General features: G+C 45.7%; 1 protein-coding gene across 6 annotated transcripts in view; it reads left to right on the top strand.

Moving 5' to 3' along the window:
* The first annotated feature begins 21572 nt into the window (after nt 1-21572).
* The window catches only part of LOC140208498 (uncharacterized), a 33705-nt gene continuing 27299 nt past the window's right edge, over nt 21573-27978 (top strand). Inside the window, exon 1 of one of the 6 annotated variants that reach the window (XM_072277198.1) lies at nt 21573-21669. The gene's annotated coding sequence lies outside the window, so the exon portion shown is untranslated. The other 5 variants (XM_072277202.1, XM_072277197.1, XM_072277200.1 and 2 more) reach the window with 5 other exon arrangements.

Raw genomic sequence — 27978 nt, 5'->3', positions numbered from 1 at the left:
CGAGGGGAACACTCCCAGCTGTGCAGTGACGTGATCAGTGACGTCACACTCTCAGGATTCTTCGGTCAGGCGCGTGCTGCAGTGTGTAGCTCTGGATGATCCCAAATGTGAAACTTGAGCTTCCCTCGCATTCCCGCTCACAAACTCTTTCTGCGCTGCACAGGAGAAGGCTGTCACAATTTTATCAATGAAAAATGCATGGCATATTGCAGAGCAGTCCCAAGCTGTCATAAGAAAATCGAAATGAATATTATATTATTTATGAGTGGGAAATAACTTCAGTAATTCATGGTCCGGTGCACATTGAGGAATACGTGACAGAATCAGCAAAGAGTGCAGAATACACGGTGAAGGGCGCAATTCAGAACTGTTGAGCGAAATGCCGCTCGAACATGAAACTCGCTGCCTCTGTGCGCTTCATTTTGATAAATTTATCAATTTAGTTGTCCTCTTATTTAATTAAATTAACTAACATATTTATTTTCCTTATTTTCATTCAACATTTCAGAGATTGTTTTGCCAAAGCATAGAAATTTAAGGATCAGGTGCTGTTCGATTGGCTCTATTTGTTTTAGCAACGAATCTCATGCAGAATGATGACGGGCCGAACGGCCTGTTTGGCATATGACTCTATTACACAGGATGGACTGCTCCATACAACCGTCATCATTCATCGGTGCACTGTCTCTCTCACAATTTTAACATAAACCAACTGCAGGAGACTCTTGTTCTAAAAATAGCTCAGGGAATACAGAATCTATTTTAGGAGTTTTTACTGAATTTGAGGAACAGCGAGAAAGAAGGAGGAAAATAGACCCGCTCACACTGAATCAGAGGATCAAGGGTACAGGACCGAGACGACACACGTAATGCTCGAGCAGAGACTGACAGATACAGAATGAACCCCAAAATCTCACAGTGTAACAGAGACTGACAGATACAGACAGAAACCCACACTCTCACACTGTAGCAGAGACTGACATATAGAGAATGAAATACCTGCTCTCAGAGTGAACCAGAGAGTGACACATACAGAAGCCCACACTCTCAATCTGAACCAGGGACTGATGTCTACAATATGAGCCCGGCACTCTCACATTGCCCCAGAGACAGGTGGCTACAAACGGAACCGTCCTTCAACATTTTACCGGCGACAATCTATAGAAATTTAAGCCAGCAGTCTCATATTATCCGACTGAATGTCTCCCGTTGGTTGATTGTCTCTACACTGCTGTCGTTCTCTCTCACTAGTTTTTCATTTCATGTGAAATGCACATAAACTCTCTCTTCATTCTCAACTTGAAGCCTGCTGCGTAATAAATACTTTGCTCTCCTGCAGACTGAGCAATTACACTATATTCTCCCAACTCACGATTCATTTTCTTCCTCTAGTTTCTGCAACATGGTACTGCGGCTGTTTAAATATCTCTTCTGCTTCTTCTGTCACTTTATCGATGGTCCGATCAGTCGTAAAATACCCTGTTTAACGGGTTCAGTGAGGGGAGAGGAAGGAACGGTCAGGGAAATAATTTAAGGCATGCATTGGTATTTATTTGCCTGTGTGTGTGTGTGTGTGTGTGTGTGTGTGTGTGTGTGTGTGTTTGTGTGTGTGTGTGAGAGAGAGAGAGAGAGAGAGAGAGAGAGACTGTGTGTGTGCACTCCATTTGTGGCGTCGTACCTCATTTACACTTGGGACAACCGTGAACACGAATTGTCAATGTGAAAGAACCCAGCTGACTGTGCCCATGACAGTTAAATACCAATTTCAAGAGAAATTCTATTTAGCAAAAAGTATTTCCAATCAGCAAGTTCACCTGCTTTCTTGTTGTGAAGAAAACTGTCCTCTCTATTGAAAATAGTATTTACTATGTACAGCCTGCTGTGAACTCACTGCTAAACATTATGTAATTAATAAGTTGTGAATTGAATTGTTTTATCAAGAAAATAACAAGAATATTAACGGAATACTCAGTCTACTTGTATTTAGGCCACAAAGTGCATTTTTATTGACAAGTACTTTATCTGGAGAAGGCTGGAGAATGAGGTTGAGTAGGAAATGGATCAACCATGATGAAATGCGCAATGGGCTGAAAGGCCTAATTCTCCTATGTCTTTAAAGTAGAAATATTCAAACGTTAATGCATGATGTTTGATATTTAAAGCATCATTTGTCTGGCAGAATACTATTTTAACAGTGGAGTTAATGTGATCTCAGACTCGTTTGTGACTACTAGGTGAATGCGCCACTTATTGAAGCTAAATTCCACAGTTTAGCAATCTGTCTCAAATGTTTGGGAATGGCCTTTTGTTCTCATTTAGAGACAAATGTTGTCCATTATTGGCGACCATTTGATGTAAGGCTGTTTCGTCTAAGAGTAAGTTAGAGCTGGTTAGGTCTTAATTCTTTGGAGCGTAGAAGGTTGAGGGGGGACTTGATAGAGGTGCTTAAAATTATGAGTGGTATAGATAGAGTTGACGTGGATAGGCTTTTTCCATTGAGAGTGGGGGAGATTCAAACAAGAGGACATGAGTTGAGAGTTAAAGGGCAAAAATTTAGGGGTAACACGAGGGGAAACTTCTTTACTCAGAGACTGGTAGCTGTGTGGAACGAGCTTCCAGCAGAAGTGGTTGAGGCAGGTTCAATGTTGTCGTTTACATTTAAATTGGATTGATATATGGACGGGAAAGGAATGGAGGGTTATGGGCTGAGTGCAGGTCGCCGGTACTGGGTGAGAGTAAGAATTCGGCACGGACTAGAAGGGCCGAGATGGCCTGTTTGCGTGCTGTAATTGCTATATGGTTATACGGTGTGTGTGTGTGTGTGTGTGTGTGTGTGTGTGTGTCAGCTGCCTTTGGGAGACTTCCGCGTAGAGTCTTTCAGAACAGGAGCCTTCGTCCCTCCGCAAAGGTCGCCGTATACCAAGCGGTCTGTGTCACCATCCTCCTTTATAGCTGTGAAGCTTGGGTAACCTACAGCCGTTACATCAAGTCCTTGGAGCGCTTCCACATCAGCTGTCTCCAGCACATTCTGGGGATTACCTGGCGTGTGCGGGTGCCTCACACTGAAATACTTGTAAAGACCAACCGCAGGAGTATCGAGGCCCTGATCACCCAGCGTCAGCTGCAGTGGCTGGGGTACGTGATAAGGATGCCCCCATGCCGGCTACCCCGCAGAGTGTTATACGGCCAGCTACATCATGTCGACCCTCAGCTGGAGGGCCGAAGAAGCACTATAAGGATCAGATGAAGAATGCTTTAAGGAAGTGCAAGATCAGACCCGAGGACCTGGAGGATGTTGCTGCTGACCGTAACACGTGGCGACAGCTGTTATGGGACGGGGTACGTATTCTGGAGATGGAAAGAACAACCAGAAGACAGCAGAAGAGAGCCGGGAGAAATGCAGCCATGGTTGCCACAACTACCACATATACATGTCCCATCTGCAATAGAGCTTGTGGGTCCAGGATAGGACTGTATAGTCATCAAAGATCTCACCGTTAATGGAGTGAACGTCGTCATCGGATTTCGATAGACAACAGAAGAAGAAGTATATGTGTCTGTGTGTCTCTGTGATTATAATGGTTTCAATATGACCTTAGTTGATCATGTGACCTCACTTGGCGGTTCTGCATTTATATCTACAAGGGCACCTCGTAGGGAATGTCACGGACTCGGGTATTGTTATGTTAAAGAAGCAGATGAAGACCTCTGTGTACCGAGTGGAATCTATACTTGGCAGAAGATATTCTGTTAAATCATGCCGGTATTTACACCAGAGACAAACGTGTTGCTAGTTGCTCTCGTGACCCACAGGGCACTGAATGGTCTTATCAGCCCATTATATTCCCGCGGCTAATTGAACGCCACAGTATTTCAGCATCCAACTGTTCCGCTGGTAGATTCAACAGAGAAGACGGTTTAAGAGATGGGGGCCGGGGGGGAGGGACCATGGACAGCTCTGAACTTGAAAATGTCGGAAATAAACATAATCATGGAAAAGCTGATTAAAATGACGTAAACATCGTTGTCCTCCAGGTCTGATGGTGTCTGTGTCTGTGTACACAGCGGGTATGCTTCATATCTGATGTCACATAGTGGGACAGGATGGGGTGGGTTTGGTGCCTGAGCGGCCAAACTGGAGCTGCTGAGTGAAAATAAAATGAAAGTCTGCAGGAGGAGACTGGGAGGGGTTTTCATGTGTCCCCGGATCCAGAGCACACTGAGGGGAAACCGGATCTATTTGTTGATGGAACAACAGGCGTGACGGTGAGAAGTGCAAAAAATGCTGTTAACATCGATTCCGGAATACTTGTGGAAAGAGAAACATAGTGAAAGTTTCAGGTGGGAAGATGGGAACAGTCGTGATCGCTGCCAATACAACTGTGGGATTTTGTAAATAGAGAAATAGAGATCCTCATTGCTCACTGATTGGTCTCATTGCACATTCTGGTCGAATTACACAGGGGGATCTGAATATGGTAATGCCAATGATATTGACGTGTTCCTGTTACATCGCCACAGAATTTACACCTGAGACACTGCAGGTGATGTAAAGAGGTGGGACCTTGTCACTGGAGATTGATCCCCTGTATAAATCAGAGCCTGTTGCAGTACGTCAGCCCAGAGTGTCTTGCCGATCTGTGAAATTCAGAGCAACAGCGTTCACTGCCTCACTCAAATGGGATATCCAGTAATCTTACGAATAGAAGACATTTACTACCCAGTTATTTCAGCCGTTGGAATTCCCGGTAAGTCGCTGTCACACCTGCAAACGGCAAGAACTGAGAGTTAATTCCGATGTTCCGAAGTGTTTCTCTCGCTACTTGTTTCCACAGACACCTGTCCAGTCCCCGCATTTCAGTCATGGGCGGAAGGCGCTGACAATATTAATCCCATTGTTTTCGGAGCAGGGAGCGCTGCACACTGAAATCCTCTCCGCTGCCCCGATGTCATGGAATAATTGTGAATAGAAATGTCCGCACAGGAGGACACCGGGTACACGCTATCTGTGGGAACGAGCCGTCCTTCTGCACTTCTGTCCAAAGGAATTGCCTGTTAATTGCGTGACTGGGTGACGGAACAACGCTAATGGCTCATTTATTTTAGAAATGTGAATGAGGGAGTTGCATACGTCAGTTTTATTTCATGCCTGTACTACTCAGGCACAGTGATACTGGTATTTAAAGTCCATCCCTCACTGTCGCCGATGAAGCAATTAAGCAGCTCTATTCTCGTCGTTTTGGAAATTCACCCAGAATAAACATTTTATAAAACTCGCGGCGAGTTCTCCGACGCGCCGGTAATGCAGACTGCCAGCTGCTTCATATTCTGGGTCCGGTTTCCATCCTCTGAGGCAGAAAAAAAAACAAAAGATCTAATCTGATTCTATCACACTGCTGCTCTATTTCCGTGACTAGTCAACAATATCTCTGATTCCTTCCTTCTGTCTTACAGTGAACGTAGTGGCGATTGTCATCCTGTCCCGAGGAAAGTGCGGTCTCTCCAAATGTATCACTCGCTACCTGCTGGGAATGGCAGCGGCCGATCTCCTGGTCGTTATCTCTGACCCTCTGCTGAAATGGACTGTTTACATATACTTTACGCATTCTATCCTCAATAGGACTCCCGTTTGCAGGGTCGTTTATTGTCTGCTTTTAGCAAGCACCGGGGTCTCTGTCTGGCTGACAGTCGCGTTCACCTTTGACAGATTTGTGGCCATTTGTTGTGAAAAGCTGAAAACAAAATATTGCACCGAAGGAACGGCGGCTGTGGTTATCGGGACAGTGAGTGTGCTGGGCTGTTTAGAAAGTATCCCTTTCTACTTTACATTTGAGCCTTCGTTGATAATTAATGGAGTTTCCTATGGCTGTTTCACCAAAGCGAGCTTCTATACGTCCCCCTCGTGGACCACACTTCAGATTATTCATCGCATTTTCATGCCTTGTCTGCCGTTTATTCTGATTTTACTGTTCAATGCTCTGACAGTTAGACGGATTGTTTCCGCCAGTAAAGTCCGGAGGGGGCTCCGGGGCCGCAGCAACGGAAAGAAAGACAAGGACCCGGAGATGGAGAACCGCAGGAAATCGGTCGTTTTACTATTCAGTATAACCAGTAGTTTTGTATTCCTATGGTTAACGCGGCTGGTATTTGATATCTACCGACGGATTACAAACATTACCGTTTATTCGGACATTGATCCGATTTACATCGCAGACTCCGCGGCGACGATGCTGCAGATCCTCAGCTCCTGCAGCAACACGTGTATTTACGCCGTGACTCAGAGCAAGTTCAGAGAGGAGCTGAAGAACGCGGTGAAATACCCGCGGAAACTGTTACCCAAATGCGTTAAATCATAGAGCAACCAGCTGGTTTCTGCAATGGAATTAAATCAATCGTCATGTTTCCTCTATAAGCAATCCGCTTGCCGATAGGCAGAACCACGGCTAACAACTGAGCGATCTGAAATACGCGTGCATTTAGTGGTGATATATTTCACTCGCTGTCTATACTGTAGAAATGACATTTGCCCCTCATCACATTCATGTCAAATATGTGAGGATCATCTCAGCTGTAATTGACCCCGATGGACGCTCTGTAGAACTCGGAAACTGTCCGGGACGGTCCAGTCAAGTCCCTCCCGTTTTATTTTCATTCTCTCCGTTATTCTCATTCTTCGTTCAGGTGATGGTCACAGCGTTTTGCTCCGGGATTGTCCAGTCAAGATGGATCTGGTCTTTTCTCTCCATCCTCTCCGCTGTTTCTGATTCTCTCTGTTAGTGATGCTCCCAGTATTTTATTCACAATCTCTCTCAGGATGCACGTGATCCCCCATAAACACCCCCGCTTAGTTCTTCTCCCACACCGATACATTACACCAGTTTAGATTGGTGAGTTTCACCATGAGGGAGACATGTTCCGACTGCAACATAGCGGCTCAAATGTGTTTTTGTTTTCTTTTTTTTTAACTTCTGTCTCCATCTGCCGACTGCTCCCTCTTTGTCCGCGCATAACTCCGTCTGCATCTCTGTTCCCATCCCAAGGACGCGTGAGAGTCTGTTTCCTTCCCTCTCCCTCTGTGCTATGCTTCTCTGTGCTATGCTTCTCCCTGTCTGATGCTCTACTGAACAAAGTAATCCGCATTGCAGTAGGTGGGAACATATATCTACACTGATAATAAATGCACGCAAAACTTCAGAGAACTTCCAAAGCCACGGGAAAATTTCCCTTGATATCTCTCTCTCTCTCTCTCTCTCTCTCTCTCTGCCTCTCTCTCTCCCCCTCTCTCTCTCGCTCTCTCTCTGAACTAACTCAGTTCTATCTGAAAGTATAATCGATTTTTGGTGAAAAAGAATGATACTGGAAATCCGAATTCAAACATAAATTACTGGAGACGCTCAGCTTGTAAGATACGGTGGGTTAAAATATTCATTAATATTTCAGTCATCTATGCTTACCGTTCATCACAAGGGTAAATAAAAAGGTCAGATACCTCGTGTCTGAGGATTAGAACAGTTACCTTTTACATTGATTATCTGATGCGGCAAGCCAAAAATAGAAATGCCGCAGAATTACTTTACAAGATGCTGTACCGCTTCCTGACGGAACGCTACTCCCTCTGTTGCATTTCCAGTTCCGTCTCGCTGATGTCTGTCCTGCAACCGATTAGCTGTGATTATTCTCGCTCGAGGTTTGACGGAAGTTGACACGACGGGTAACTTTTCGAGCGCAGAATAGATTTACGCACCATGGGCCAGTTATTAGTAACGCAACAATTTCTAATTAATAATATTTGCAATGATACGGAAGTATTAAATCCCATCTCCGACCACCACGTGAACACAATAACAGTCTCAATTCCAAGAGCCTTAGAAACATGCAGACGGAGTAAACCTACACCACAAACGTGTACTTACTTTAGACGTTTCCTCCGATTACCCATAGCCCGTTAGTTTTCCAAGCTCCATGTGCCCATACAGGAGTCTCTTAAAAGGCTCTGTCGTATCTGACTCCACCACCGTCGCGGGCAGCCCATTCCACGCACTCACCACTCACGATGTAACAAACTTACCGCTGATATCTCCTCTGCGCCTACTTCCAAGCACCGTAAAACTGTGCCCCCGCGAGTTATCTATTTCAGCCCTGGGACAAACCCTCTGACTATCCACACGATCAATGTGCCTCACATCTTATACACCTCCATAAGGTCACCAATCAACTTCAGTCGCTCCATGGAGAAAAGGCCAAATTTACTCGACCTATTCTTATATGGCATTTTCCCCAATCGAGGCAACATCCCTGCAAATCTCCTCTACACCTTTGTTTAATAGTTTCCATATCCTTCCTGTAGTGTGATAACCAGAACTGCGCACAGTATTCCAGGTGGAGTCTGAACAAGGTCCTATATAGCTGTAACATTACTTCTCGGATCCTAAACTCAGTCCCACAGTTGATGAAGGGCAATGCACTGTATGCCTTCTTGACCACACTGCCAACCTGCGCAGCAGCTTTGAGTGGCGTATGAACTCGGACCTCAAGATCCCTTTGATCAGGTAATGGCATGATGGCCTTCATAACAAGGGAAATTGAGTATAGGAGCAAAGAGGTACTTCTGCAGCTATACAGGGCTCTGGTGAGACCACACCTAGGGTATCGTGTTCAGTTTTGGTCTCCAAATTTGAGGAAGGGCATTCTTGCTATTGAAGGAGTGCAGCGTAGGTTCACAAGGTTAATTCCCGGGATGGCGGGACTGTCATATGTCGAAAGATTGGAGCGACTGGGCTTGTATACTCTGGAATTTAGAAGGCTGAGGGGGATATTATTGAAACATATAAGATTATTAAGGGATTGGACACGCTGGAGGCAGGAAGCATGCCTGATGGGTGAGTCCAGAACCAGAGGCCACAGTTTAAGAATAAGGGGTAGGCCATTTAGCACGGAGTTGAGGAAAGACTTTTTTACACAGAGAGTAGTGGATATATGGAATGCGCTACCCCAGAAGGCTGTGGAGACCAAGTTTCTGGATATTTCCAAGAAAGAGATGGATAGAGCTCTTAAAGATAGCGGAATCAAAGGGTTATGGGATAAGACAGGATCTGGATACTGATAGTGGATGATCAGCCATGATCACAGTGAATGGCAGTGTTGGCTCGAAGGGCCGAATAGCCGACTCCAGCACCTATTGTCTATTGTTTATTGTCTATTGATCCTCCACACTGCCAAACATTCATTCCAGTTTTGGCTCATTGAAACCCAATCAGATTGAGTGGCTTACTGACTACAGCATAACTACCTGGTAAGATTAAATGACTAGTCCATCGCATTCCACAGATGGTAATAACCTGAGGTTGACTGTGTTGTCTGTATGCAGCTCATGTCCTTCTTTCGTTAATTGCCGTCTGTCTCATCACAAACAAGAGAAAATGTGCAGAGCTGGAAATCAGAGTAATACATAAAAAATCGTGGAAGAGCTCAGCAGGTCAGGTCCTAGACACCTTCATCAGTAAGATTTAGCAGGCATACACTCATCCACACAGGTTTTAATGAAATCCTTGCTCTTCATTTACAATTAATTGGAAAAGAGCTGGATAGTCAGATATGCCCAAAGCAGGGAGGGTTGACAAAGCGGTGTTAAGAGCTTGAAAGGCTGTGTTCATTTCCTGAGTCCACTGTATTTCGGCAGACATGTTCGGTAATGAGGCTCGTCGAAGAGGAGACTCCATCATTCGATCTTCAGGAATACAATGTCTACAGTAATTGGCCATTCCCAAAACAGGAAGCATTTCACTTCGGGTGCAGGGAGGCGGTGCATTAATAAAAGCGGCAATTCGTTCTTTGGTAAGTTGCTCTGTTCCTTGAGAAAGCGTGTGTCCGAAATATTGTAGAGTGGGCTGACAAAGCTGCAATCTATTGAGGGATACTTTGTGTCCTTTTTCAGCCAGGTTTGTCAATAAAGCAACAATATCTTTTTCACAATTAACGGGGACGGGGGAGAGAATAAGCAGATAATCGGCACTTTGTAAAATTCTACTTTGCCCTGGCAACCGGAGGGTGTTTAAATCTCCTGTGACCGCTGCGGCATAAACCCAGGGGCTGTCAGTTTACCCATGATGCAACCTGGTCCCAGATCACTGTCCAGCACTGTAAGTGAAAGCAAACAAATGCTGACTATCCTTATGTAAAGGGATGGAGAAAAAGGCAGAACAGGGTCTATAACAGAAAAAAAAACATGCAGATGCGGCAGGAATATGGAGATGACGTTAGTATTGGCTACGGTGGGAGGAAGAGGTATACAACTTTCTTGTTAATAGCCCTTAGTTCTTGTACAAATCGTCACTCATTATCACGACCTGCTTTCGGAACTGGTAAACTAGGAGAATTACAGGGACTACAGGTTGGTACCAGACCTTCCTGATTCAATGACAGACTTGGTAACTTCTCCTGCCGCCGGTGACAAATTATATTGCCGTACAGAGGATCGTATAGCACTGGTCTTCGTGAGGCGGGGCGGAATATACGAGTTCCACATGATCTTTGTTTATCGCCCACAGGGAGGGAGGTATCTTCAATAACAACAATTGTGCAATATGCTCAGGCAAAGCAGGACGCACTGACAGGTCAAACTTAGTTTTATCGATGTAAGGGGCAAATGTTATTCAACCAGCCTGAGCGGAATGAAGTTGCCGAGTAGCATTAGTATTAGGCAGAGTTATACACTGCGTGAGTTTAACTCCTGTAAAGTCTGAAGCACGGGTCCAAGTAGTTCAGGATTTGCGGGGAGTTTGATGGCTCCAGTGATATGAGAGGTTAGGTTTGGCAATTTAAATCGCTCATTCTGTTCTTCACTCAAAAACACTTCTGCCACTATGCCCTCTGGACGATAATAGATGTGTCCGGTGAAAGAAAGAGTCCCTGCTCTTTTAAGCACGGAAAGAACCTTTTGGTGATTGCTCGGCTGAGATGTTTCAGTGTATCGGGCGGAACAATAGGAATGTATCAGAGGCCGGCATGTCAGAATAAGCGGTCTTTGATAATAGAACATAGAACATAAAATAGTACAGCATAGTACAGGCCCTTCGGCCCACAATATTGTGCTGACCCTCAAACCCTGCCTCCCATATAAGCCCCCACCTTAAATTCCTCCATATACCTGTCTAGTAGTCTCTTAAACTTCACTACTGTATCTGCCTCCACTACTGACTCAGGCAGTGCATTCCATGCACCAACCACTCTCTGAGTAAAAAACATTCCTCTAATATCCCCCTTGAACTTCCCACCCCTTACCTTAAAGCCATGTCCTCTTGTATTGAGCAGTGGTGCCCTGGGGAAGAGGCGCTGGCTATCCACTCTATCTATTCCTATTATTATCTTGTATACCTCTATCATGTCTCCTCTCATCCTCCTTCTCTCCAAAGAGTAAAGCCCTAGCTCCCTTAATCTCTGATAAATGTCGTTATGCAGTTTCCGTTTGTACTGCTAGCGCAGAGTGGTTCTGCAAGTCTGTACCAGCAGATGATTCCCATGTGTCAAGGAAACGGGATATAAAGTTTCATTTTCTCCTGTTTTCTGTGTGCACATAGTAACCTCTCCAAAATCACCATGCTAACGGGATGCCCCACATTGGCAGCCTTACATTCTCCCCTTTAACCACTTTCTATTGGTAACGTTGTCTCTGTCATTATCATTTCTCCACTGGGGAATCCAAAATCGCCTTCTACTGCGGGTCAAGTGGGCTCTTTTTTGCGGGGTGGGGTTCAGAGGTTGATTTCTTAGCTTCCTCCAGCACTTATTCAAGTCAACTTAATTTTGTCGTCATTTAACTGCACACTTGCACACCGACAAACGAGACAACGTTTCTCCGACCCAGCACACACAACGCACAACTACTTACATCCTCCGATAAACCACGCTCAAATAAACAAAGTAAATTGCATAAATCAAAACAAGTATTTATATCACCACAATCCCAAGTATGTTGCTTAAAATACGTATTTAATTTGCTTTAAATCAAAAGAGCCACCGTTCTTGTGTCTAACCACAAAAGTCACTAGTAAAATAATCTCATGTCTACTATCTCCACTTTCCAACCAGACCAGATTTGTGGGCATTTGCTTCCAGGATCTAAACGCTTAGTATTGAACTGGGAGGACGACGGCTGTGGTTCTGATCTTTGTGGCTTCACTGAGTCGTTTAAAGAACATTTTCTGGTTCTTCATGGTCCAAGATATATATTCTTCTTCTAACATAGGGTGGCCTTGCCTGCGGAGTTGGCAATTTCAGGTGTCACTGTACTGGATGTCCTTCGTTCAGTCTTTTCAACTATTATCCCATTCGTTGTTATTACCCTGCTCAATCCTTTCACCATCACCATCACTATTACCCCATTCGTTGTTATTACCCTGCTCGGTCCTTTCACCATCACCATCAGTATTACCCCATTCGTTGTTATTACCTGCTCAGTCCTTTCACCATCACCATCACTATTGTCCCATTCGTTGTTATTACCCTGCTCAGTCCTTTCACCATCACCATCAGTATTACACCATTCGTTGTTATTACCTGCTCAGTCCTTTCACCATCACCATCACTATTATCCCATTCGTTGTTATTACCCTGCTCAGTCCTTTCACCATCACCATCACTATTACCCCATTCGTTGTTATTACCCTGCTCGGTCCTTTCACCATCACCATCGTTCTACTGGCCAGTAGAGTCCACCGCTGACTCCAGGGTCCCAGCAATGGTCAGAGTTCCAGAGACCCGGAGGTGCGGAGTAGCAGGAAGTCCCTCGTTTTACTACTGATCGTCTCGGGAAATTTCACCCTGTATGGGCATTGTATCGGTGATGGCTATCGGGAACAGGATGACTGATGCAGTGGGCGTCCCACATTGTTTGAAGATACCTTCATTTTTCAATGAACTGTGCTCCATGCTGCAACATCTGTGCTCTTTACCTCGTCTGTCAGACTAAGCTCAGGGAGCAGATGAAGGAGGTGTTGAACTCTCCTCCGGCACTCATTGTGAAAAGGATTCGACACTGATGGTCTATGTGACCAGTGTCCTTCTCTATTGCTTTCCAGAAGAAGGTCGGAATGTTGTCCAATGATTATCCGTGTTGCTCCAAATTCTCCCTGGATGGATGGACACAACTCTCTAGTTTCAACACGTCATGTCCCTCACTCCTCCCTGAGGATCCCGACCAACCTCCTCTATTGTCATCTGCAACTTTGTTCATTTCGTGAATGAGGCTGAAACACTCGGTAGCCTCTCGAATGCATCGCACACAGTACACTAGAACCACATACATTCTGCGGCATAACCCCCAAATTATAACACTGGAAACGTACGAAGATAAACAAAATAAGTATGGAACACATTGCAATATTGCTGTTAAAACACATTGAACGTTCTGGTGTTATAAACACCACGACCTAATAAACTTCCTCATAACATACAGCTCGTTAATGGGATAGTCACAAATCGGAGCCATAAAGCTGAAAGATAAATTCAACACTGTAGACCTACAAATCTACTAATGAATCATTAGACCAATGACCATCTCAAAATCACATCGTGAGAGCAATGACAGCTTGACGTTTATGAGAGTAACGAGTTCCAGGTGTTTGTAGCTGTAAGGATGGAAAGCTCCTGGCCTTTAAATCGCTTTATCTGAGTACAGGTTTTCGGAGTCATTGATAACCGGGACATTACGGACCACCCGGTTTTTAATTCAACGTCATTATTGAAACGCAGTGAGGCATCAATGGCTCAAAAACATTGTAATAACACGTTTGACTCGCACCCTCCGTCACGATGCCTCACAGCAAAAATACTAAAAGCGACACAAACAAACTGCGAGAGGACTCCGCAGGTCAAGCAGCATCTATGGGAATGGATAAACAGCCGAAGTGTGGGGCCGAAACCCTTCTTCAGGACCGGAAACGAAGTGGCGAGACGCCAGAATGAAAAGGTAACGGAGGAGGGGAAGGATAGCTGGACGGTGATAGGTCAAGCCTGGTGGCCGGGAAAACTAAAGCGATGGAGAGGAAGGAATCTGATTGGACGGGAGAATGGTCCACAGGAGAAAGGGAAGCTGGGGAGGACTGACAAGGAGGTGATAGGCAGGTGAGAAGAGGTAAAAGGCCAGATTGGCGAATAGGACAAAAGGGGAAGGGTAATCATTCTTTCCACCGGAAGGAGAATCGATATTCATGCCATCAGGTTGGGGGCTGCCCAGACAACATACAGGATGTTGCTCCTCCATCCTGAGGATGGTCTCATCGTGGAACGAGAGGAAGCTGAGGATCGACATGTCAGAACAGGAACAGAAATCGGAATTTAAATGCTTGGCCTGCGGGAAGATCTTTTTTCGGCGGTTGGAGCTGAGCGGCTCGACGAAGTGGTCCTCCGATTAACGATGGGTCTTGCCAATGTAGAGAAGACTGCTTCGGGAACATTGCACACGCCGACTACCCCAGTGGATTCGTTGGCAAATTGTTGTCTCATCTGGAAGGGCTGTTTGGGGACAAAGACTGGTGGTGATGTGGGAGTTGGGTAGACAGGTGTAGCGCTGTGGCCGCTTGCAGGGGTAAGCGCCGGCAGGGAGGTGAATGGTGAGGGTCGGAAACAAAACGGAATAACGAAGGAAGCCGTCCCTGTGGAAAGCGGAGCGTGGTTGGGGGACGGGGGCGGTGATGGAGAGGTAACGATAAGTTTGTCTGGAGATGGTGGAAATCGGAAGTTATGAATTTTAGGGTTGTAACGCCGTGGAGCGGTAGGTAATAGCAAGAGGAACTCCATCGCCGTTAAACTGGCGGGAGACTTGGTGAGTGTGGACGGGCCGACCCCACTTTTACAGCGATGCCACCAACAAAGATATCAGTACCTCCCATCCCCATCTCTCCGCTTTCCGCAGGGATCGCTCCCTCCATGAACCCCTGTCTCCTTCGCCCTCCGCACCGATCTCCCTCACGGCGCTTATACCTGCAGGCACCCAAAGCGCCACAACGGCACATTCATCTCCTCCCTCACCATTAGTCCGGGACCCAAACAGTTCTTCCAAGTAAGGCAACACCTCCCCTGCGAATCTGCTGAGGTCGTCTGTTGTGTCTGGGGCTTCTGGCGCGGCCTTCGCAACGTTGCTGAGACCTGTGATAAACTGGGTCTCATTTCGTTCAGCTCCATCGCTCCATCCATGAAAAGCAGAGCTTCCCAGCGTTCAAACATTTTAATTCTCATTCCCATTCCTATTCCGATATTTTCGGCTCATGGTTTCCTCTTGTGCCACAGTGTGGCTGCCCTCAAGACGGAGGAGCGACAATTTATTTTCCGTCTAGGTAGCCAACTTGGTGGCATGAACGTCGAGAAAAAAAAAGATTCCCCTCTCTGCGCTCTTCTTCTATTCACCACCCCGGGTTCATGACTATTCTCACCCGCCTATCATCTCACACGGCGTCCCAAAATGCTTCCGGTTTCCTGTACTCCACTGTCCTCTCTTATCAGATTCCTTCACCGCCAGACTTTCGCCTTTCACCTGGCTTCATCCACCACTTTCCTCTGCTCCCGCCATTTTATTCTGGCGACTTCCCCTGACTCTCTATAAGTGGCTACACTGCGCTGTAATCGTCTGGGATTAGTGGTATTCCGCAGGGATCTCTACTGGGGTCTCTACAGTTTATCTTATATATAAATGACGTGGTGAAAATGCACATGGTTGCATCAATATTGGTGGAGAGTACAGCACCGACGACTGGCACAGAATACAGTGGGATATTCTGTCAGTCATTTGCAGATGTGGGCAGAGAAATGTCAGATGGATCTTAACCTTGCCAAATGTGAGGTGTTGTAACTTGGTGGGTCAAATGTAGAGAGGCAGTACACTGTTAAATGCAAAACCCTGAACAGTGTTAATGAGCATAAAGATCTTGGAGTCAAAGTTCATAGCTCCCTAAAAGTGGCTCTGCAGGATTATCGGGGGGTTCAGACGGCAAATGGAATGTCTGCCCTTATTAGTTGAAGCATCGAATCCAAAAGTCAGGAGGTTATGTTGGACTTTATAAAACACTAGTAAGGCCGCATCTGGAGAATTGTATACAGCTCTGTTAACCAAATTATACATGGACGTTAAGGATTTGGAGAGGGTGCAGAAGAGGATCACTAGGACATCGTCCGGATTAGAGGGCACGTGATATAGTGAGTGATTGGCCAAACTTGTTATTTACTTGGGAGCGGCGGAGGCACAGGGTAGATCTGATAGAGGTTTATAGGATTATGAGAGGCACAGATAGATTGGTCACAGAGTACTGTACCTCTTTCCCAGAATTGAAATGCAGTATCTAATACCAGAAGCCCTGCATTTACTGTGAGGGGGGATCAGCTCAAAGTAGATATGCAAGGCAAGTTCTTTCACGCAGTGTGTTGGGTGGCTGGAATGCGTTTCTGCGGTGGTCGTAGAGACAGATACATCAGAGGCTTTTAAGAAACACCTGGATAGACACATGAATGTGAAGAGACTGGAAGGATATGGGCATTATGTAGGTACAAGGGATCAGTTTAGTAACCATTTGGTTACTAATTTATGTGGTTCAGCACATTTTGGGCCGAAGAGTCTGTTCCTCTGCTGCACTATACTATGTTCTATGTCTATGCTCTATAACATTGTTAAGTCTACAATGTATCAATCTGATTTTCAATTTAGTGTGTTGTTTTACCACACGAGCTCCAAAACTTCTTTCATAATTTTGTCCAACTTTGCCAACACATTCCTCATTTCCACTAAGGATTCCCACATCACTCCCGGGGACTGGGAGCCTTTCCCCATCACCAGGCTGAGCAAGACCAGGGAATACTCTGTCAGGGTTCCCTTCTTTGTGAGTTCTGTGATTTCCTGTAAACAATGAACTCGTTGAGTGACAGACTGGAGAAGACAATATCTGCTCAGTGATGGGACGTCCCAGTGACTTTGAGCACAGAACAGTCACTGGGCAGCCACTTCACCCATTCTGTAAATTTCTGTGCTCAGTCATTAGCAGAAAAGCACTGACTGTGGAATTACAAATCAGAATATTATGAATTAATTATTAATATTATAAATTTGTCAGTTCTGCTAAACAAATGGCAGTTGATGAAGCTCCTGTGTCTTCTTCCATTAATGTTGCTTCCTTACGCCAAAACTAACCCTCTCACTGTGTCAGAATCAGTGATTAAATCCAGCCCCAAACACTGTGCTTTCATCCCTGCACATTGTAAGTTGAACCATCTCACTGAGGGTCTGATGGAGACACAACCTCTGCCCTCTGCACATGTGATCACATCTCCCCTGCTTCTGACATTTCAAATACCCTCCGAATGGTTTTCTGATTCAGTCTGAAGGTTATGGTACATTCAGCTCGTCGTCAGACCTGACAAACCATGTCTTCCCACAGCTGGTTCCACCTGTTGGTGTGTCCTCTTTCCTCCACCTCCAGAGAAGCTGCATCTCCACACAAACCCTTCACTTGCAAAGATTGCTTATACTCCTGACACAGGAAACCACTTCGCTGTCACTTTCCCGATACCTTGACTGAGTTGCTGATCTCCGGGTATCCTCCCGGCTCGCTCTCCTCCTCAACAAGCCTCTTTCCTTAGTCACCATCTGTGAGATCATAACAGACCAACCAAACGATCCATTAGAGAGTCCCTGTGCACTCCACTGCTGACCAGTAAGAACTCTGTCTCGTCAGCCCCTTCTTTGTCAACTCTGGATATGCCACCAGATCCGGATCCACTGTCAGGACATTTATATCTCACAGGAAGCTGTACAAACCCGTGTCCTTCTCTGATGCAGAGGTCACCGACACCCAACTCCACTTCCCAATCTGCACCTACAGCCCATGACGGTGACAGATATCCCAGACTCTGGGGCTTTCTAAGAAACACAGTGTTAACAGCAAAATTACACAATAATTAATATCAGGAGAGAATTGTTGCTTCCTGAAAGGACACGCGAGCTGTCTGATCCAATGGACTAGATCCTCCCTTGTTTACCTCGTGTCCTGTGCCCATCCTCCCCGGGTGAGGGAATGTCCAGTCATCCCACTTTCTCCCAACAACATCCCCCTACGCCATCACATCTTTCACCCCACACCGACACGTCCACCTATGACCTCTCCCCGCACGCACAGAGAGAGTCCCTTCATCCCAAACCCCATCCCAGCTTTGGGAACCACATCTTACCGATCCCACAGATCACGCACGGGAGCAAAGCTAAAACCGGGACTGCGGGACCGGAGAGCCCAGAGACTCCAACCATCCGGCAGTGCGCGGTCCCGGCCCTTTCCCACTGCAACCGGTTCCTGATTTACAGAAACCTGGGATCAAACCCTTCCTCACAGCCGCCCGAACAGGAGAACCAGCAGCAAATCCGGGATCGGCACTTCGCCAGCGGTGGCCGAAGGTCCCCGCAGCTCCTCTGCACGTCTCCGGAGGTTACTACAGCGCCACTTGTGGCTGGAGGCAGACAAAACGGGGGGTTCAGCTGTCGATCCTTTCACTGGGAGACGCCCGATATCCACATCAACTCTATCCCGCCGACTCTGGGCGAACTTTGATGACCAACAAACATAATTCCTCTCAGCGATCAGCTTTCTGAATGATTCACTGTCTTTCAGAGGAAGGGGGTATCTATGGTCTTCATTGTCAGCGTGTTTAGTTTCCCAGCGGACAAAGACTGCAGGGACGAGAGGTCTTCATTTGACGGATACGAAGTGTATCTAACCCGAGGACATTTCTGGTTTACGTTAGTGAAACAGTTGGTTATCAAACTACGAGAGGTTCCCATTGGTGCAAACCGATGTCACTCACTGATTAGGCCCAATAGTGGAATCAGATCAGCCGAGAGGGAGTTACCCCCGCTGATCCGCCTCTAGTCCCGCCTCGAACTCGCAGTCAAAGCGGAACAAACCTTAAAGTAAATGTCCTGTTTTTTTTAATGTATATCCAGTTCTCTCCGAGGGAAGTTGGGGGCGTTTGTGGATCATCTTCTGCGGCCGGAGTCTGATGTATCGCTGAGACGTAGGAGTAGACAGACAATATATTTTTTCCCAGGTTTGAAATGCCTTATACAAGAGACCATGCATTTGAGGTGAGAAAGGGTAAGTTTTAAAGCGATGTGAGGGGCAAGCTTTTCCACGTAGAGAATGGTGGATAGCTGGAATGTGCTGACTGGGTGATGGCAGATGCAGATACATTAGTGGCCTTTAAGAGCATTTATATAGGCAGATTGATGTGAAGAAAACAAAAGAATATAGACAGTGTGTAGGCAAAAAAATAGTTTAGTTGGATGTTTGATGAGTAACTTTTTTGATAGCAATGCACACAGCGTGTTGGAGAAACTCAGCAGGTCAGGCGGCATCCCTGGGAAAGAGTCAACCGTTGACGTTTCAGGCCAAGGTCATTCTTCAGGACTGCAATGGAAGGAGAGAAGTCAGAATAAAAAGGTGGGGGAGTGGAGGAAGTAGTACAAGGTCACAAGCGATTGGTGAAGCAAAGATCTGGAAAGTTGATTGGCGAAAGAGACAAAGGGCTGGGGAAGGGGGAACCTGATATGAGACTGTAGAAACCATGGATAAAAACGAAAGGGGGGGGGGATCACCAGAGGGAGGTTATGGGCAGGTAAGCAGATAATGGGGAATGGTGAGGGAGGGGGGGGTGGGAAATTAGCGGAAATTCGAGAAATCGATGTTCATGCCGACAGCTTGAAGGCTGCCCAAACGGAATATAAGGTGTTGTACCTCCAACCTGAGTCTGCCGTTATTGCGGTAATAGAGAAGCCCGTGGACTGACATGTCGGAATGGGAATGAGAAGTGAAATTAAAACAGGGAGATCCTTTTTTTTTTCTGGCGAAGCGGTCTCTAGTCTACGTCGGGTTTCACTTATATACAGGAGGCCACGGCGGGAAAACCGGATGCAGTAGATGACCCCAACAGGAGAAATACCGATTTCTCCTTCCGGTGATCAAAATTTTCACCTTCCCCCTTTCCCACACTTTGACCTTTTACTTCTTCTCACCTCTTATTACTTCCCTATGGGCCCCTCCTCCGTCACTTTCTCCTCTTGCCCATTCTCCTCTCCTGTCAGTCTCTTTCATCCACAGCACTTTCCCACCCACCTGGCTTCCCTTATCCCCTTCCGAAGGCCTCCTTTCGTTCCCACTACCTTTTAATTGAGGCATCTCCCCTCTTCAGTCTCAGTCCTGAAGAAGGGGCTCGGTCCGAAATGTCGACTGTTTACTCTCTTCCGCAGACGCTCCCTGACCTGCCAAGTTCTTCAAGAATTTTGAAAGTTTTCATTTCATAGAGGAGTAACACAGAGGTTGGAGAGTATTTGTTATAGAGAGTGCAATGAAGAATCACCAGACTGATCCCTGGAGTGGTCTGGTCATCATGTGAAGAAAGATCAAATGTGATAACCCTTTCATTTAGAGAATCGAGGACGAAGAAGTGAACACATTGAAATGCACAACATCATTACCGGTTGAACCAATGAAAAAGGGGGTGGATTGTCCGGGACTGACATGAGGGGAAACATCTCCACTCCGAGAGTGGTGAATGTCTGTAAATCCCCACCACAGAAGGCCGGTGAAGACTCATGACCGTCCTCACGTAAAGCAGAGGTCGGCAGATGTGTGGGGACCGAAGGGATCGAGGAAATGAGGATCGGGCAGAAACATGTGGCTGAGATGGGAGCGCAGTCACCATCTTGTTGATCGCTCGATGGGCTGAATGGCCACCTTCTGCTGTTTCTTACTTGGTGAAGGTACACTTTCACTGTCCAGTGAAGCCTGGGGAATGCGAATAGAAGTTAATGTTTCTAAACATAGAACTGATTTGAATAGAACGTGCACATTTCCGGTCTCGGTGTGAACTGTATGGCGGACTGGTATGGGGACCGAACCCGTAAATCAGTGCCCTAAGGGAGGAGAAAGGGGGAAGATGTGGAGGAATGATTAAAAATTTATCTGGTGTCAATATGAATTAATGTGGAAATGCGGCAGGTGGGTCGTGCAGCGTGTGAGGGGTGAAGAGCAGAGTCACCGGTTTCGGAGGGAACTGTCAGCCGGTCATGTGATCCCGCTCCTCATTCCCATTTTATTGCAGATCTGCAGCACCTGTGAGTTTGTTTCCCGTGGTTATGCAGTTTAATCTTTCTTCCGTTCAGACAAGGCAATGAGATCCAGATCTGTCACGCCCTCTCGCTGTGGGTGGGCATTATTTTTCTTGACTCATTTCACTGCTACAAGCTGCGGTGTTTTCCAATGTACGACAGTATTTATGGGATAATTAAGCCTTTTCCATTGATCTGTGTGTCTCAAAAATGTGTACACTTTTCAAAGCTACAAACAAAGTTGTCTAATATTTCCACAAAATTAAAATGGGGAATCGGTTTACTGTTATTTTTTTTAAAAAATTTGAACAGCTCTATGCTGTATGCTATATTATCTATGATTTCCTTTCTAACCTCTTTGCTCTGCCTCCAAAACCCCCACTCCGGCTCTGAAAACGCAGATCTCAAATTGCGCATGCTCAGTCTCGGAAAGTGGGTGGTTTTCTTTCCGTTCTCTATTGAAGCGAATCGTCGCGGGGAGACGAGAGTAGGATTGCTGTCTGCGAGGATAGCACGTCAAGTTCGCATCGGTGAGTATTTGAGTCCTTTTCGAGAGGGCATGTTTGCAGATGGGCAGTGAATCCCGTTAACTCACCCGAACTGGGGATCGGTCTGGGTTGCTGGAGAGAGCCTGCCGGGGTCAATCCGGGTTGTGGGGCCTTCACACGGAACCGCCTGAGATGAGCCGCCGCTCAGCCCCTGTTGCTTTAGTCCGAAGAAAAGGTAAGGTGATGAAGCCGGGACTGCGCTCATCCGTTGAGTTGTACCTGGGAAAAATTACCTCCTTCACCCCGCGCGGTCTCGGATCCAAACTTCGCCGGGTTCAGTGTCTGAGGTCAATAACTGTTTTAGATAATTCAGGGCACGGGAAGCGGCCATTCGGCCTGTTGTGTTCTTGCAGCCGGAGGTTAAACGGGGTAATCACATTTGCGGGACACTGCTCCGTGTGTATGAGTAGTCTTATCTTTCGTCAGTCCAGACAAGGCAGTGAGATCCAGATTTGTGACGTTCCCTCTTTTTGTGTCGGCATTTTTTTCCTTGACTCCATTCCACTGTTACGACCCGCCGAAGCGCAGCGAATGTTTCCGGGTATATAACCCTATTAATGCGAGAATTAAGCCTTTTCCATTTGTCTGTTCCTCAAAAGTTTGCACACTTCGGTGAAATCGCCCTCCCGAAGTTCCAGAGCTGAAGCTCAGTCTGTCTAATATTTCCACATAATTAAAATGGGGAATAGTTTATTATTGTCGTACAGTGAAAATCTTGTCTTGCGTTATACCATCCACACAGATCAATACGTTACGCAGTATATTAGGTAAAACATTAACAGAGAGTAACAAAGGATTATGATTACAGAGAAAGTGCACTGCAGGTAGACATATGATGCAAAGTCACATCGCGTGACATTGTGAGGCCAGGAGTCCATCTTATTATGCTGGGGAGCATTCAGTTTGCTTATTACAATAGAATGGAAGCCGCCTTGAGCTTGGTGGTATGTTTTCTGTTTTTTTTTTAATCTTCGCTCCGATGGGTGGTTGAGAATTGAGAATGTCTAGGGTCCTGGGAATCTTCGATTTTGTTTCCTGATTCACTGAGGCAGCGGGGAGCATATAAAGAGTCAATGGAAGGGAGGCTTGTTTCTGTGACGTGCTCAGCTGTGTCCACAGTTCTCTGCTCTTTCCTGCAGTCAAACGGAGAGCAGTAGCCGTAGGAAGTTGTGAAGTATCCGGATGGGATGCTTTCTGTGGTGCGTTCAGGGGCAAAGGGTATATGCGAAAGTTCTTATTGTTTGTTATAGCTTTGACATTTTATAGGATTATATATATATATCGTAGTATGTACTATTAATTCAGTATCTGTGTATTGCTGGAGGACCATCAGTGATTGTCCTTGATCCCTTCTCCCACCTGGTTCCATCTGCTCATTCTGTGCCATCCTGTTCAACCTCCTTCCAACCTGTATCTCACCACGTCACTGATATATATGTCAACCGTCTTTCTTCTAACCATTGTCTCATTCTGAAGTACTGTACTGCACTTTTACCTCACTGAGTTTTCCAAGAACTGTATTTTTGTTCGGTTAATTGATGTTTAATTTAACACAGCACGAGGCAAGGTAAACGGAGCCATTAAGCCATTAAAGTTTAGTTTCACCATTACAAAATGGCTGCAGTGCTAATTGTTGTCACAATGAAACTTAGAGCACATTATATGCGTTTGTTATTTCCTTTCTCGATTATTTTCGGCGAGCCACTTCCTCCGTTTCCAGGGTAACAGCCCTCCGGAGCTGCAAGAGTTGTTGCACATTTCTATCACTCTGTATTCGCCGCTTCTTACCGCAGCGACAGTGACCACAGGAGCAACTGCAACAGAATGATGGTGGGAGGAAAGGATAGAAACCATAGAAACCATAGAACCATAGAAACTGCAGCACAGAAACAGGCCTTTTGGCCCTTCATGGCTGTGCCGAACCACTTTCTGCCTAGTCCCACTGACCTGCACACGGACCATATCACTCCATACACCTCCCATCCATGTAGCTGTCCAATTTATCCTTAAATGTTAAAAAAAGAACCCGCATTTACCACCTCGTCTGGCAGCTCATTCCATACTCCCACCACTCTCTGTGTGAAGAAGCCCCCCCAATGCTCCCTTTCAACTTCCCCCCCCCCCACCCTTAACCAATGTCCTCTTTTTTTTCTCTCCTCGCCTCAGTGGAAAAAGCCTGCTTGCATTCACTCTATCTATACCCATCATAATTTTATATACCTCTATCAAATCTCCCCTCATTCTTCTACCTCCAGGGAATAAAGTTCTAACCTATTCAACCTTTCTCTGTAACTGAGTTTCTCAAGTCCTGGTAACATCCTTGTAAACCTTCTCTGCACTGGTTCAATCTTATTTCTATCCTTCCTGTAATTTGGTGACCAAAACTGAACACAATACTCCAGATCCGGCCTCACCAATGCCTTATACAACCTCATCATAACATTCCAGCTCTTATACTCAGTACTTTGATTCATGAAGGCCAATGTACCAAAAGCTGTCTTTACGACCCTATCTACATGTAACCCCACCTTTAGGGAATTTTGTATCTGTATTCCCAGATCCCTCTGTTCTACAGCACTCTTCAGTGCCTTACTATTTACCCTGTATGTTCTACCTTGGTTTGTTCTTCCAAAGTGCAATACCTCACACTTTCCTGTATTAAACTCCATCTACCATTTCCCAGCCCATTTTTCCAGCTGGTCCAAGTCCCTCTGCAGGCTCTGAAAGCATTCCTTACTGTCTACTACACCTCCAATCTTTGTATCATCAGCAAATTTGCTGATCCAATTTACCACATTATCATCCAGATCATTGATATAGATGACAAATAACAATGGACCCAGCACTGATCCCTGTGGCACACCACTAGTCACAGGCCTCCACTCTGAGAAGCAATTCTCTACTAGCACTCTTTGGCTTCTTCCATTGAGCCAATGTCTAATCCAATTTACCTCCTCTCCATGCACACGTAGCAACTGAATTTGCCTAACTAACCTCCCATGCGGGACCTTGTCAAAGGCCTTACTGAAGTCCATGTAGACAACGTCCACTGCCTTCCCTTCATCCACTTTCCTGGTAACCTCCTCGAAAAACAATAGATTGGTCAAACATGACCTACCACGCACAAAGCCATGCTGACCTTCCCTAATAAGCCCCTGTCTATCCAAATGCTTGTAGATTCTGTCTCTTAGTACTCCCTCCAATAACTTACCCACTACCGACGTCAAATTTACCGGCCTATAATTTCCCGGATTACGTTTCAATCCTTTTTTAAAAACGAAACAACATGAGCCACGCTCCAATCCTCCGGTACCTCACCCATAGACACCGACATTTTAAATATTTCTGCCAGGGCCCCGCAATTCAACACTAGTCTCCTTCAAGTTCCAAGGGAACACCCTGTCAGGTCCTGGGGATTTATCCACTTTAGTTTTCCTCAAGATAGCAAGGACCTCCTCCTTTTCAATCTGTACAGTTTCCATGATCCCACTACTTGTTTCCCTTAATTCCATGGACTTCATGCTAGTTTCCTTAGTAAATTCAGACGCAAAAAAAAAAAAAAAAGAAAAACATTTAAGACCTCCCCCATTTCTTTTGGTTCCGCACATAGCCGACAACGCTGATCTTCAAGACGACCAATTTTATCCCTTACAATCCTCTTACTCATAATATACCTGTAAAAACTCTTTGGATTATCCTTCACTTTGACTGCCAAGGCAAACTCATTTCTTCTTTTAGCCCTCCTGATTTCCTTCTTAAGTATTTTCTTGCACTTTTTATACTCCTCAAGCACCTTATTTACTCCCTGTTTCCTGTACATGTCATACAACTCTCTTTTCTTCTTTATCAGAGTTGCAATATCCCTTGAGAACCAAGGTTCCTTATTCCTATTCACTTTGCCTTTAATCCTGACAGGAACATACAAACTCTGCGCTCTCAAAATTTCTCCTTTGAAGGCTTCCCACCTACCGATCACACCCTTCCCAGAGAACAACCTGTCCCAATCCACGCTTTCTAGATCGTTTCTCATTTCTTCATATTGGCCTTCTTCCAGTTCAGAACCTCAACCTTAGGACCAGATCTATCCTTTTCCATGATCAAGTTGAAACTAACGGTGTTATGATCACTGGAACCAAAGTGATACCCTACACACACTTCCGTCACTTGTCCTAACTCGTTTCCTAACAGGAGATCCAATATTGCATCCCCTCTAGTTGGTCCCTCCTGTGCAATGAACAGGATTTGATAAGTGATCTTGATGTGCAATGTACAGGATTTGATAACTGATCGTGAAGTAAACGAGCAATTAGGAGGTCGTGACCATAATATGATACGTTTTTATCTGCAAGTTGAGAGGGATAAGGGCAGATCAGAAGTGTCAGTATTGCAGTTGAATAAAGGAGACTATGGAACCATTAGGGAGGAGCTGGCCAAAGTTGACTGGTCGGATATCCTAGCAGAAAAGACAGTGGAACAGCGATGGCAGGTATTCTTGGGAATAATGCACAAGGTGAAAAATCAGTTCATCCCCCGGAGAAGGAAGGATTCAAAGGGGGGGAAAGTGGCCACAGTGGTTGACAAAGGAAGTCAGAGAGAGCATAGCATTAAAAGAGAAGTATAACAGAGCTAAGGTGAGTGGGAAGACGGATGATTGGGAAGTTTTTAAGGAGCAACAGAACTTAACTAAAAAGGCAATGGGGGAGAAAAAATGAGGTATGAACGCAAGCTAGCTAGGAATATGAAGGAGGATAGCAATTTTTTTTTAGGTATGTGAAGAGAAGGAAGATAGTTGAGAACAATGTTGGGTCGTTGAAAAATGAATTGGGAGAAATTGTTACGGGAAACAGAGAAATGGCAGACAAATTTAATAAGTACTTTGGATCTGTCTTCACTGGGGAGGACACAAGCAATCTTCCAAATGTATGGATGTGCCAAGGACATAGGGTAACAGAGGAACTGAAACAGGTTGACATTAGGAAGGAAACGGTGATGAGTAGACTGATGGGACTGAAGGCTAACAAATCCCCAGGTCCAGATGGTTTGCATCCTAGGGTACTAAAGGAGGTGGCTCTGGAAATTGCGGATGCATTGGTGATCATTTTCCAATGTTCCTTAGATTCAGGATCAGTTCCTGAGGATTGGCGACTGGCTAATGTTATCCCACTTTTTAAGAAAAGAGGGAGGAAGAAAGCAGAGAACTATCGCCCTGTTAGCCTAACTTCAGTAGTGGGGAAGATGATAGAGTCCATTATTAAAGAGGAAATAGCGGGTCCATTATTAAAGATGAAATAGCGGCATATCTTGATAGCAGTGATAGGATTGGGCCAAGCCAGCATGGATTTACCAAGGGCAAATCATGCTTGACTAATCTATTGGAGTTTTTCGAGGATGTAACCAGGAAGATAGATGCGGGAGATTCAGTGGATGTGGTGTACCTTGACTTTCAGAAGGCATTCAATAAGGTACCACCTAGGAGATTGGTGAGTAAAATCAGAGCTCATGGCATTGGGGGGAGGATATTGACATGGATAGAAAACTGGTTGGCAGATAGAAAGCAAAGGGTAGCAGTGAATGGGTGTTTCTCGGAATGGCAGGTGGTGACTAGTGGGGTGCCACAGGGCTCGGTATTGGGACCACAGCTGTTTACAATTTACGTCAATGACTTAGAGGAAAGTATTGTGAATAACAGCAGCAAGTTTGCTGATGATACTAAGCTGGGTGGCAGTGTGACATGTGATGAGGATGTTAGGAGAATTCAAGGTGACTTGGATAAGCTGGATGAGTGGGCAGAAACTTGGCAGATGGCGCTTAATGTGAATAAGTGTGAGGTTATTCACTTTGGGAGCAAGAACAGGAAGGCAGATTATTATCTGAATGGTGTGGAGTTAGGTAAGGGTGAAATACAAAGAGATCTAGGAGTACTTGTTCATCAGTCTCTGAAGGTGAATGAGCAAGTGCAGCAGGCAGTGAAGAAGGCTAATGGAATTCTGGCCTTTATTAGAAAGGGAATTGAGTACAAGAGCATGGAAATCCTTCTGCATTTGTACAGGACCCTCGTGAGACCACACCTGGAATATTGTGTGCAGTTTTGGTCTCCAGGGTTAAGGAAGGACATCCTGGCTGTGGAGGAGGTGCAGCGTAGGTTCACCAGGTTAATTCCTGGGATGTCCGGACTGTCTTACGCAGAGAAGTTAGAGAAACTGGGCTTGTACACGCTGGAATTAAAGAGATTGAGGGGGGATCTGATTGAGACATAAGATTATTAAGGGATTGGACAAGATAGAGGCAGGA

This window comes from Mobula birostris, chromosome 13 (assembly GCF_030028105.1).
Source record: "Mobula birostris isolate sMobBir1 chromosome 13, sMobBir1.hap1, whole genome shotgun sequence".
In the NCBI taxonomy this organism is placed as follows: Eukaryota; Metazoa; Chordata; class Chondrichthyes; order Myliobatiformes; family Myliobatidae; genus Mobula; species Mobula birostris.
This window is presented reverse-complemented; position numbering and strand designations above follow the sequence as displayed.